Source organism: Enhydra lutris, unplaced genomic scaffold, assembly GCF_002288905.1.
Source record: "Enhydra lutris kenyoni isolate GAN:26980312 unplaced genomic scaffold, ASM228890v2 scaffoldscaffold52, whole genome shotgun sequence".
Taxonomy (NCBI): Eukaryota; Metazoa; Chordata; class Mammalia; order Carnivora; family Mustelidae; genus Enhydra; species Enhydra lutris.
Window position 1 is genome coordinate 7,424,136 of NW_019154136.1, and position 12,228 is coordinate 7,436,363.

The 12,228-nt window shown below is 45.8% G+C and overlaps 1 protein-coding gene and 1 pseudogene across 2 annotated transcripts in view; both read right to left on the minus strand.

Annotated features, from left to right (window-relative positions):
* Window positions 1–12,228, minus strand: part of LOC111157131 (transducin beta like 1X-linked) — a 237,685-nt gene that overhangs the window by 80,445 nt on the left and 145,012 nt on the right. The window contains exon 1 of one of the 2 annotated variants that reach the window (XM_022518375.1): window positions 8,697–8,773. The exons of the other annotated variant lie outside the window; for it this stretch is intronic. The gene's annotated coding sequence lies outside the window, so the exon portion shown is untranslated. Of the gene's footprint in view, window positions 1–8,696; window positions 8,774–12,228 lie in introns of those variants that run through there. 2 annotated transcript variants of the gene reach the window in all.
* Window positions 9,125–12,228, minus strand: part of LOC111157108 — a 70,316-nt pseudogene continuing 67,212 nt past the window's right edge.

The following is a 12,228-nucleotide window of genomic DNA, read 5'->3' on the forward strand; positions in this document are numbered from 1 at the left end:
CTGAGTCACAGAATCTCAATGAACCTCAACTTCCATTCTACCTAGAAGGCACTCTGTACGCCGGCCCACGGCCTTCTGCTATGACCCAACGGTGTCTGCCGTCAGCGCAGAGACGGACAGGGGAAGGCGAGGGAAACGAGAGCGAAATGATCAGGTACAAACAGGCTCAGGATGTCCAGGGCGTCTATTAAAATGCAGAAGAAGAATCATTATGAACACCAGTCCATCGTCACGCCTACCTCACAAGGCAGTACCTGCCGACACCAAAAAATTAGCCAATGAGGCCAAAAACAACGGGTCGATTTAAAATCACATTAAAAACGCAGGCACTGGGGCGCCTGGGTGGCTCGGTGGGTTGGGGCCTCTGCCTTCGGCTCAGGTCATGATCTCAGGGTCCTGGGATCGAGCCCCGCATCGGGCTCTCTGCTCGGTGGAGAGCCTGCTTCCCCCTCTCTCTGTCTGCCTCTCTGCCTACTTGTGATCTCTGTCTGTCAAATAAATAAATAAAATCTTTAAAAAAAAAAAAAAAAAACGCAGGCACCGTACCTCCCATCTCTCCCGTTATACCACTCCTACTGGATGTTAGTGGCTCGATTACTCAGAACACTGCCACATGGATGAACCCCGCATGTAAGCCCTTGTCGCCACTCGCTCAGCGGCCACGTGCACATTGGGGTGTCCAAGTCACCATAAACGTGAGGAAGCAATCCACACACGCCGGTCCTTCCAACGGCTTGGTCTAACTGCATTAATCTCTTCTACAGCCTAGGGGCCGTAAGCCTCCATTTAACGAGACTGCTCTCGCCGAATGGAAATTCAGCGCGGCAGGCCAGGGGGGCACCGAGAACCAGTACACTGGGGAAACGTGAGGAGGATTCACGAAGCCTCTCAGAAAGCAAAATACTTTACCGAAGGCTTGGTATTAATAACAAGTGCTCCGCTTGCATACGTTTTAACGGCATCGCCACTGCAAGAAAATGCAGCCTGGATTCTCCTTACTGGGTCTGAAGATGCTACTGAAACAAAACCGGGGCTTCTTAGTTGTCAGCTCGCCTCACTCCACCAGCCCTGATCACAAGCCTCTCTGCAGGTGTAACAAGATCCTGCTCAGGGAAAAGCAGTATGTTTGCTAATTTCTGCACAAACCCCAAGAGAAACCAATTTCACTTTACCCTTTTTCTAATTGGCAAAGGTACATTAAAAAGTGTGCAGGGTTTGTTTTTTTTTCCTCAACCAAGTCCTGTTATATAACAGAAAATGGTGTTTTACCTCTCTCTCGAAAAACAAAAATCGTAAAAAGCTGAGTTTTTAATTCCACGGCTGAGAATCATAAAGAAAAGAACTCAAATATACCAGAATAACACTGAAAAGCAATCAGTACTTCAACACTCCTGCTGCATTCTGCTTTGGCGGCCGTGCTGGAGGGTGCGTGTGACTGTATCTGCCTTCGATAAACACCGCCGGTCCCTGAAATCCATAAAATGCAATATAACCGACAGCAAAGTGATTTCCCCGGCTCTCATTTGCAGCACCACATCTAACGTGTCACACGGAGCACTTACTTCTCAGCCCACTACAACGGAAGATTTTTGTCCGCTTTGTTCACTGCTATATTCCCTGCATCTAACATAGTTCCGGATGTCGACACAGTAGGTGCTCAATAAACGCAGGCTGGCTGGCCGAATGCTGGATGCTGAGAGGGAAGTGAATGCAAATGACTGAAGAGCAGAAGGGTTCACAGAGAGCTTAATGGGTGCAAATATTTTGCAACGAGCTGTGCGGATGGAGGTGGTACGAGGGGGAAGACCACAAAGACAGAAGATCAAGTCCTTTCCTGTACCAGGTGGCCACGACACACACACCATGCACTCATGTCAATGGAAACTCCCCAACACTGTGTTCGAGCTTGTCTGGCCTAGGATAGGAAAGAAAGAGAAAGCGTCCCTTTCGTCGTGGCTACTCCATTTAGCCCTTAAAACCCAGGGGAGGTCCTCGTGGACAGAGAGAGAGGTCTCTGGGCACGGTGCAGAAACTCACGAGGCAGAACAGGGCCTCGAGCCCAGTTGGCCAGTCTCCCCTCACCCGTTTCCCCCTCCATCCTTGGAGAACAGGATAGCTGGACTTCATGTGGGCACACGGCCACACTCTCCCCACAGGACCCATTTTCCATGCGACCCAGTTCTGGCCGATGACTAGGAGGAGAAGTCAAACTCGCAGCTTCCTGAGCACACTCTTCACATCACAGTGCGGCGGTCAGCAAGTATCACCAGCTCCTCCGTTTGGGAACTTCCTTCCGCATGTGGCACCAAATTTTATTTCTTTAGAGCCCTGGGGTACGGCGCCGCCTAAACAAAGCTTGAAAAAAACCGCCTTTGTCCGAGGAAGCATCCCTGGGCTCCATCCTGGACTCTGAACCTGCAAGTTTCCTTTGTCAGGGTCAGTGATGCAAGCTGTCGGACGCCCTTCATCTTGCGTGTACAATGGGACTCGCCTTTTTTATCTCATAGGGATGCTGTAGGGATAAGAAAGACAGTGCAGACGGAGGGCCTGCTCCCTTTCCAGGGAGACGAGCCCTGCCTTCTCGGGGCCAACTCCCGATACCAGGGGGAGCTTGGCAGGGGTAGGCGGGGGTAGGCTGAGGCGCGGCCAGGCTTGAAAACGGCCCAACGCGGAGCCGGACAAACCATCAAGATGATTCAGTGGAATGTACAGAATGCTCTTCAAAGGGAAGGTGAAAGCACGGTCTGGGATGTGATCATTAACCAGGAGCCTGTAATTCTAAGCACTACCTCCTTCGTTTGTAACAGGAGAACTCGGAGGGAGACCTGCACGGTCCAAAAGAGACAGGTCAGCTTCTGTAGAGCTTTAAATTTCAAACATGTTGCAACCTGTAAAGTTATTTTTCATAATACATTGAAATTTAATATATACGCAAAACAGCATCATTTCAACATGTACTCCGTATCGAAAATTAATTGAGATCTTTTAGGTTCCTTTTTCTAACTCAATCTCCAAAATCTTCAATGTGTACTTTTCACTATGACACATCTCGATTAGGAAATTCAATTTTCGCTGGAAATACATAACTGCTATTATAGTTCAGAAAATGTAGCCGTGAAATCACAGATCACATTCTCTACGTAACTCCCAACATACTTAAATGTTGTCCAATAACTAAGCCAAGTACTGACGTTTAAAGTTAAATCAATTCAAAGGAAATGCAATTTTAAAGTCCACCCCTCAGTGACACTAGCCACATTTCAGGTACCACAGCTCCACATGGCTAGTGGCTACCTGACTGGACACAGCAGGTCACGACAGGTACTAAGAAAAATCCTTTGACTGTGGTCTGCAGGATGGAGGGATATGGGGACTTCCCAGGCCAGATGAATCCTCCGTAACTGGTCCTCATGCAGATTTTTAAATTACATGCCCACCACACTTTTTGTCTTAACTAACACCACATATTAATAAATTATCAAAGTTTAAAACTATCTCCTCCTAAAAGCAGTATTAAGTTTCTTCTTCAAAATTACTTTTCATTATCATGAGCTAGTTTTCATAGTTCTAGATAAGGAACCTCAGAGTCTCCGACCGGACCGACCTAGGAGTCCACGTTTACAGCAGGGGCTGTCAATGCAAATTACACACTGAATTTCACAGATGAGATGGTAGAAAAAAAGAAAGACATAAAATATCTTTTCGATAATTTTTCACAGGGATCACTTGTTGAAATGGAATGAGAGTGAAACAGAATGTATCATTGTATCATTACATATTAAATTACGCCCTGCAGTATTAACCTGATGTATATTAAGATATGTTGCAATATTAATTTCACCAGTTTCTTTTTACCATGTATTATGGCCACAAGAAAATCACATTCGGGGGCCCCCATTCTAGTTCCACTGCACAGCACCCAAGGAGATCGCTTCTAGGTGCCTGTAGGCTCCGACATGCCGATGGTGGTCACCGGATGAAAGCAGAGTCTGTTTTGTCCACAGGATTCTGGCTTTAATTGTGACCACTGCCAATTTTTATTTATGCCGTAACATCTTCCTTATTCCTTGACCAATCTGAAACACATTAATCATCACAAACCACTCCAGTTGAAGACTAGCTTTCTCTCGGAAAAAAAGCAATTTTGTGTTTGAAGTTACGTTTTAATATTGTGAATCACTAGAAGTTCCATCAGACACCTGAGCAAGGTGCAGGTGAAAGCCCCAGTCTCAGAATGCCAAGGTCATCGGCAGGTCACCCCTGGGGTGAGCAAACAGCCCCAGGCTCACCTCTGGGCTCGTTATACATTCTGAGTTTGGAGCTTCCAGGCTCAGCAGGTGGCACAGGCCTCATTTCCAGTTAAGGACCCAGGTCAGCTGAAGCTCCCTCCTCTCCAAAATGGGGGAGACGTCACGACACCGGTGTCCCACTTCCTCACACGTGGCCACAGGAACACAAAGGCAGCGATGCTAAGTAACCGGCATTGTGCAGGAGACAAAACGGCGGAGCTCAGGTCCCACTGGGCCACTAATTAAGAACAAAACAGCTTCGCCAGGAACCGTTCGTCACTCTTGTTACTAGCGTCACATTTAAGTCTTCTTTCACGTCTGACATTCTCTGCCCCTAACTTTCAGGGAATCACTTCATGATTCTGACGACTGAAGGCCCGCCCGTTACACACAATGGAGAATCACCGCCTGCAGGGCTGGAGCCTGGGGGCGAGGGGGGGGTCGCTGCAGGCCCGTCCCCAGGGACCACAGACAGGGACTCAACTGTCTTAGTTTTAGCAACGGGAGTATCACCGCTGCCTTCCGTTCACGTGGAACCACTAACGCACCGCCCTGGTGACGAAGCGGGAGGAAGGAGAAGGAGTCCACTCTGGCGGATGCCGGCGCCGCGTGCGCACCTGTACACCCTGTGAAACTGAGTTCACATTCAGAGTCATCGACCTTGACCCACATTCCGGAGAGGCAAGTGAGAGAAGGCTGCTGCTCCCCGTTCCCGACTTCTGGGTCTACTGCACACCGCAGAACAAAGAAAACTCTGAGTCTGGGGTACGAAAACAGACAGGAAATGGAATCTTCAGTCGTAAGGAAATGCCCGATATTGGAGAAAATGTCCATTTCGCCGTGGATTATCTCACCTACGGACACTCGGCAGGAAATGACTCATTCAAGCCCTGGATAGCCTCTTCCCTATCAATGTTCTTTTTTTTTTTTTTTTTTTTTAAAGATTTTATTTATTTACTTGACAGACAGAGACCACAGTAGGCAGAGAGGCAGGCAGAGAGAGAGGAAGGGAAGCAGGCTCCCTGCTGAGCAGAGAGCCCTCTGCGGGACTTGATCCCAGGATGCTGGGATCATGACCTGAGCCAAAGGCCGAGGCTTTAAACCCCACTGAGCCACCCAGGCATCCCTAATCAATGTACTTCTGAGCAAAAATGCCCAGACACCACTAAGGCGCTCCACCTGCAATGCCATAAAAGGACAAGAATCCCACCCCCATATTATCACAGCGTTTCTCTGAATAAGGGCTTCAGAGAGCTTTAGAAAATTCCATGCCCAATCGTCTGATAGAATGGTTCCGTGCTTCACGTGCAGCACAGAGCCTGTCACAAAGTTGATACTCAATTAATTCATTTGTACGAGAAGACATATGTCACCCATATACACACACTCACGCGTATATACACATCCTTTGGAAACACTGAACTTTGGCTAATGACGAGTGGAAACGAATGGACAAGTTTGCCAATTTATAATTATATTTTAAAGATCTTTCATTGGCTTACATAAGAATCTGTGCTTCTCCTACAGCTGTCATTCTATAAAAATAATGACTTTTGATAAGCATACTAGGAAATAGGAAATGAGCGGAATGCACGTGTCTCTGTGACTTCTGAACACATCCACGTACATGATAACTGCCGGTCTTACCTCTGGTGCACACAGACTCCTTGAAGGAAAGGAGCTGCACCAATGACATTAGAAACACATGTGTTAAGTATAACCTTAGTAAATTAATCGCTAACGTCCTGCGTTTGGACACAGATCCTGTTTAAAAATGCAGCCCTAATATGTAAATTCAGTTTGGCTCAACTCAGAGGACTAATGTGCCAGCAAACATCAGAAATGACCTATTTAGCTCAAGCTGACACTGCAAATCCTTAAAGCAACTGGCCTTCAAGGAAAATCCAGAAAGCGTCAAGTTCAAAGAATGAACCTAAGGTAAGCCTTTTAAAAGGGCTTTTGTCCAAATCACAGGGGGAAAAAAATGCAAGTGGCTGACTAACAAGATGAAATAGTCTGCCTCATTAGTAATCAAAGAAATGCAAATATATACAAATATATACACACACATATATATGTATGTATGTATTTGCATTTCTTTGATTACTAATATACATATATACACACGTACATATACATATATATAGAGAGAGAGATATAAAGATGCCATGCATTCCAGCTCAGCTGACCACCATCGTGGGAGCTCCCTGAGAGGGCTGTCCCCCCCCACGCCCCCAAGTACTGTACAACTGGAACAACCTTTCAGGAAAGCAATTTGGTAATCAGTGTCAAGAGCCCTACAATTCTACTCCAAGCAAGCGATCCTAAAGCACAAACTGGAAGGGATCTCAATCTCCAGCTACGTGTACTCCGTCAACTACAGCACATGAACGCGACAGGAGAGATGCATACAAATATATCATTAAATGCTGGTAGATGACCCATGCTTCCTCTGGAAGCTTAAGTGGAGATGAGCATGAGACAGCGGAACACGCAGACTGCTACACACGCACATGTACAGACGTTTGGGAGAAAATACACCAGAACACTGAAGGGGAACTTCCATGGGTGGGTTTAGAGGAGTCTAGTTTCTTTCCATGCTATTTTATTTTTTCAAATTGCTCACATTATTTTTTAAAATCAGGAAAGACTTATGAAAACCCTGGCATGCAAAGAATAATTACTAGGTTCCACATCTGGTATTAACAAGACACATAAGATAGCTATTCACCTATTTCTTCCTTTCCTAAGAACATCAATGATGCTTTTCCTTCTAGCACATGATGTGTTGGGGCAATTCTTTTCTTTAGGAATACACGCACCGACCTCCTCTGAGTCACCTTTTTGGAGTTTTATGATGCTACAGTCTATAAACACTACATTAAATATTTATGATTGATATTCGCTGCTTCTAAAAATACAGAGAGGAGAAGGTCTCTTAACAAGGCCTCCAATGTGATTTTCTCGCTGAATTAAACCGGCACCGTGCACCCCGCAGACGTGCTGACAGCTGACCACGGGCCTGGAACTCACCACGCTGGGGTCCCCTTCTTGCCCCGCAGGCCCAGGGGCCTCCCTGCCGGAGCCCGAATCTGCACGTCCCATGAAGACCCCGTGTCCACCGAGCCCAAACCTGCTCGTGCCAGCCGGACCGGGTAAGTACATCTGTGAAAAGTAATTCAGTATTGCATCAACCTACAAACTGGGCACGCAAAACTCGCTTCTCCCAGAACTACATCAGGTGCTATGCTGCAGTGAGGCCGACCCAAGGCAGACCGCGGGACACAAATGTGTCATCAAGATAGCTGTAGGGCGGACGAGGGGGAACACGTGTGGGCAGAGGCCACAAATCTGTGGGTGGATTCTGCACAGAAATGCTTCCAGAAATCTCTCCCAGCTCCCACTTCCACCTTAAAGAAGCCGACACTGGAGATGGCAGAGGACAAACCACAGGTTCAGTTTATCACAAGAGTTGACCCGGATCTGCAGTTAGGAAAAAGCTCTATCCACTTCCGTCGAGAGGCTGGTGAATGAGCTCGCACTTGGTGTACTTTAACCTAAAGCACAAGCAATCCCCAGTGAAGCTTAACACGCATGCCCCGAGCGTGGGCTCGGGAAGAACGGCCCACGGAAAGGAAGAACGGTAACTGCAGAGTCGAGAGCCCCGGCACCCACCACTAGCAAGCGACCGGGGCAGTGCATCAGACGTATGGCTTGCGGACGCCACACACCCCCGACAGCACGTGAGCGGAGGGCACTTAACCTCTGTGGGTCTCCATCCCCAAGATTCATTATCCGAATCTCATCCAGTGAAAAACATCATCCAAACCAGACTGAAGAACGTTCTACAAGATGCATGACCAGCAGTCCTCAAAATGATCAGGGTCATTAAAAAAACAAAAACAAAAACAAAAAAAAAAACAAAAACAAAAACAAAGTCTCAGAACCCGTCACAGCCCAGAGAACCAGAGAACGCAAGGAGAAAGCACGACTAAACTCGATTATGCTGCCCGGGGTGGGATACTGGCCCAGAAAAAGGACATGAATGAAAAATGGAAGAGACCTAAAAAGAAAAGTCTGAGGTCACGATCCACATTTTATTTACATTTTAAGACTAACTTTAATCTCAAAATCACATAACCATACACCTACTTCCTTTCTGTTGATTTTATTTAAATGCATGGCTTCTCAAACAAAGACGGAAACAAATATTTACCATGCCTGTTACATGTAACACACCGGAACGGCTTCTAACAGAATTTATCGACCTCTCCACCCCGCCCCCAGAAACATATTTTATTATAAACACAGGCATCAAACGATCCTGAACACCTTTTTGCTATTACTAGGAGACAGCGCCCACACTGCTTCAAAAATTAACAGAATTTGTGACAATATTTATTGTACCTGCTACTTCAGACAATTTCAGCTGAAGCTCCTTCAGTAGGCAAGACAAAGCATGCCACTTCCGTTTTTCCTTCTCGAGATGTGTTTTTACTTTTCAGAAACACACGTGCTTCCACAGCATCTGCCTCGTCTCTCCATGCGCTCATCTTGTAAACCTGAATTCCATTTTGAGAACTCCCGGTTTATGCTTAAATGACAGTGCCTTAACAGAGGAAAAAGAATTGTGCTGAATTTTTCCTCCAGTAACCTGAAAACATAATGGTGTACACATATTAAATACATCCTTACAAATGTCCAGGTCATGTTTTCCATGAATTCATGGAATTCTTTCACTTAATGTGTGGGTATTTTTGCATTGTGATATTTAATCAAGACATTAACATGAGTAGAAGGTGGCTGATATAAGACAAGTTTGAGATCCACTAAAATCAACTGCCACGTGTTTGTCTTTCTGGTGGCTGTGGAAGCTCCATATTTTCTTCGGACATCATTAGCCGTCTTGGCTCTTGAAGTACAACTTTAATGCTGTATGAATTGTGCCATTTTGCTAACACTGCTATGCCTTAGGCATCCACCATTCCAGTGGAATTATTAATTCCATTCATACTCATTCTGGTTACAAATCTATGTGATGGAGGAGTTTCTGGGTATTTAGTTCCACATTCTACTTTCGGGTTATGTACTGTTTTCATAATTTGTCCTCGGTGGCCCAATAACCATACCTGTCCACCTTTGAGGTGTCATATCTTCATCATCTCCAAGGCCCCAGCTAACCATACCATCGCCTACTCCTTTTTGTCCTTCTCCGAGTTCTTCCAACAAGCGAAAATTACAAGGAACGTTATCTCCTGGGGGACCACCATCTTCTCCCACAATCCCGATAAAAAAGTTTTATAATAACGTACAGGAGTAAGCATTGCTTGCGATTCCCTGGTTTACCCAATGCTCCCTGACACCGACCAGCTCTGGGCGTCCAGCCCGCAGGTGAGAGGGCTCGTCCGTGCCTGTGAGAGACTGTCGCTGAAGCAGTGGCGCCTGTGAGCCACGGCATGCCTGACTTTACCAGGGAGAGAACCTGCACACATACACGAACCAACCAGCCCAACCTGGGTCAACAGATTGTTACCAAGGGCTGCCACAAGAACTCGTTCCTAGTGATGAGTCGGGGTCACTGCAAATCCTCAACACATCAAAGATAGCTAGCCTTTCCTGGAGGAAACACCTACCCACTCTTACCGCGTTACAAGTCTTATACAGGTCTCCCATTTCCACCATTCAAAATGCCCTTCTCTTTATGATTCTGTTTTTATTTCCAACTTCCCCAGCCCCCACCTTAACCCTCTGGATTATTCTCTTTAGCCAGACTGGAATAGAAGGGATGAAAATCCTTCAAGAATAATGCGTAGAGCAAAAAGGAGGAAATGCCCTTCAAGAGCCCAGCCTCAGTTTCGGGCCCCCAAGCTTCGGGCCAAAGCAACTGGCCACATTTAGGGCAAGGTAAGGCCTTCCCATCTGGCACCAGAACTCGAAAGTGCAGGTGAGTACATCACCTGGAAGTTTCTGACCTTCCCAATGCTGACGAGAATCTTAAGATCCCTTCTCAACTCAAAAATTAGGATCCTATGAAGTGTTCATTGAGTCATTCTGAGTGTCCTAATTTGTAAAATGGAACTCCTACGTATCACCAGGTTCGTTTCTCTACATCTGATGTGCCTTAAATTACTGTTCACAACTGCCTTTATTACTCTATCCTGTCCTCTACACATCTCCAGGGTGTTGCGCAACGCCTGGTGCACAGTTCTCAATCAGGATCTCCCGACGGAATGAATGAATGAATGATTCTAATGCTGCATGAGCAAAGAGCACCAGACATGCTATCACCTTCGAAATCACGATAAGAGAGAAGATTTTGTACAGTATGGCACTGACACAAAAACAGATACACAGATCAGTGGAACAGAATGGAAAGCCCAGAAAAGAGCCCATGATTCTAGTCAAATCATCTGTAACAAAGGAGGCAAGAATATGCAGTGGTTTTGAAAAAGACAGTCTCTTCAAGAAATGTTGTCGGGAAAACTGAACCGCTACATGCCAAAGCATGAAACTGGACCACTTTCTCACCATACACCAAAACAAACTCTAACTGGATTAAAGACCTAGATGTGAGAACTGAAACCAGAAAACTCTTCCAATGAAACAGAGGCAATAATCTCCTGCACACTGGCCTTAGCAATATTTTTCTGAATACGTCTCCCCAGGCAAGGGAGATAAAAGCAAAAATAAACAATCGAGACCACATCAAACTAAAAGGCTTTTATACGGCAAAGAAAACCATCAACAAAACGAAAACGCAAAACAAAACCTACCAAAAGGGAGAAAATATCTGCAAGTGATATATCGAAAATACGTAATAAACTCACACAACACCAAAAAGACAAATAATCCAATTAAAAATGGGCAGATGACATGAACAGGCACCTCTCTACGGCCAACAGACACATGGAAAGATGCTCCACTTCACCGATCAAGAAAATTCAAATCAAAACCACAATGAGATACCATCGCCTCACACAAGCTGGAATGGCTAGAATGAAAAAGACAAGACGCAGCAAGTGCCGGTGAGGATGTGGAGAAAAAGGAACCCTCGTGCACTGTGGTGGGAATGCAAACTGGTGTGACCACTGTGGAGAACAGTATGGCGGTCCTTGAGAACCTAGAAACAGAAGTACCATGTGGTCCAGTAATTCTACTCTGGGTATTTACTGAAGAATCCAAGAACACTAATTTGGAAAAGATAGAAGCACCCCTATGTTTACTGCAGCATTATTTACAATAACCAAGATAGGAAGCAGCCCAGGTGTCCACCAACAGGTAGTGAAGATGTGCTATAAGCACACGACGAAATACTACTTAGGCATCAAAGAGTGAAATCTTGACATCTGTGACAACGTGACTGGACTAAGAGTGTACTAGGTTACGTGAAATCAGCCGGTCGGAGAAAGACAATACCACACGATTTCACGTCCATGCGGAATCTAAAAAACAAATGAACGAACAAACAAAAAACAGCAATAAAAAAAGAGGAGACTCACAAATACAGAGAACCAACCAGTCATCATCAGCCAGAGGGCAGGGGGTTGGGGGTTGGGGGTACAGACCAAATAGGTAAAGGGGATTAAGAGGCACCAACTTCCAAAGTACAGGGATGACCCGTACAGCACAGCAGTAACACTGCAACACCTTTGCCTGCTGACACACCGTACCTACACTGATCGCAGTAGTTCCTAACGTGCGGAACTGTTGAACTGCTATGGTGTACGCCTGAAACTAATACAGGTCAACCACGCCTGAATTAGCAATAGAAAATTTAAAGAATTTTCGAAAGAGAGAAAATTCCATAAACTTTGGGAATGTTTGGGGGACAAAAAAAGTCTCATGAACTTTTCTTTCGTTAACTCTGCACAGAAGACAGTAAGGAAGGTCATTCAATTTCAGTGTCTTGAAAGGGAAAGATCAACATTTCCTAAATGTC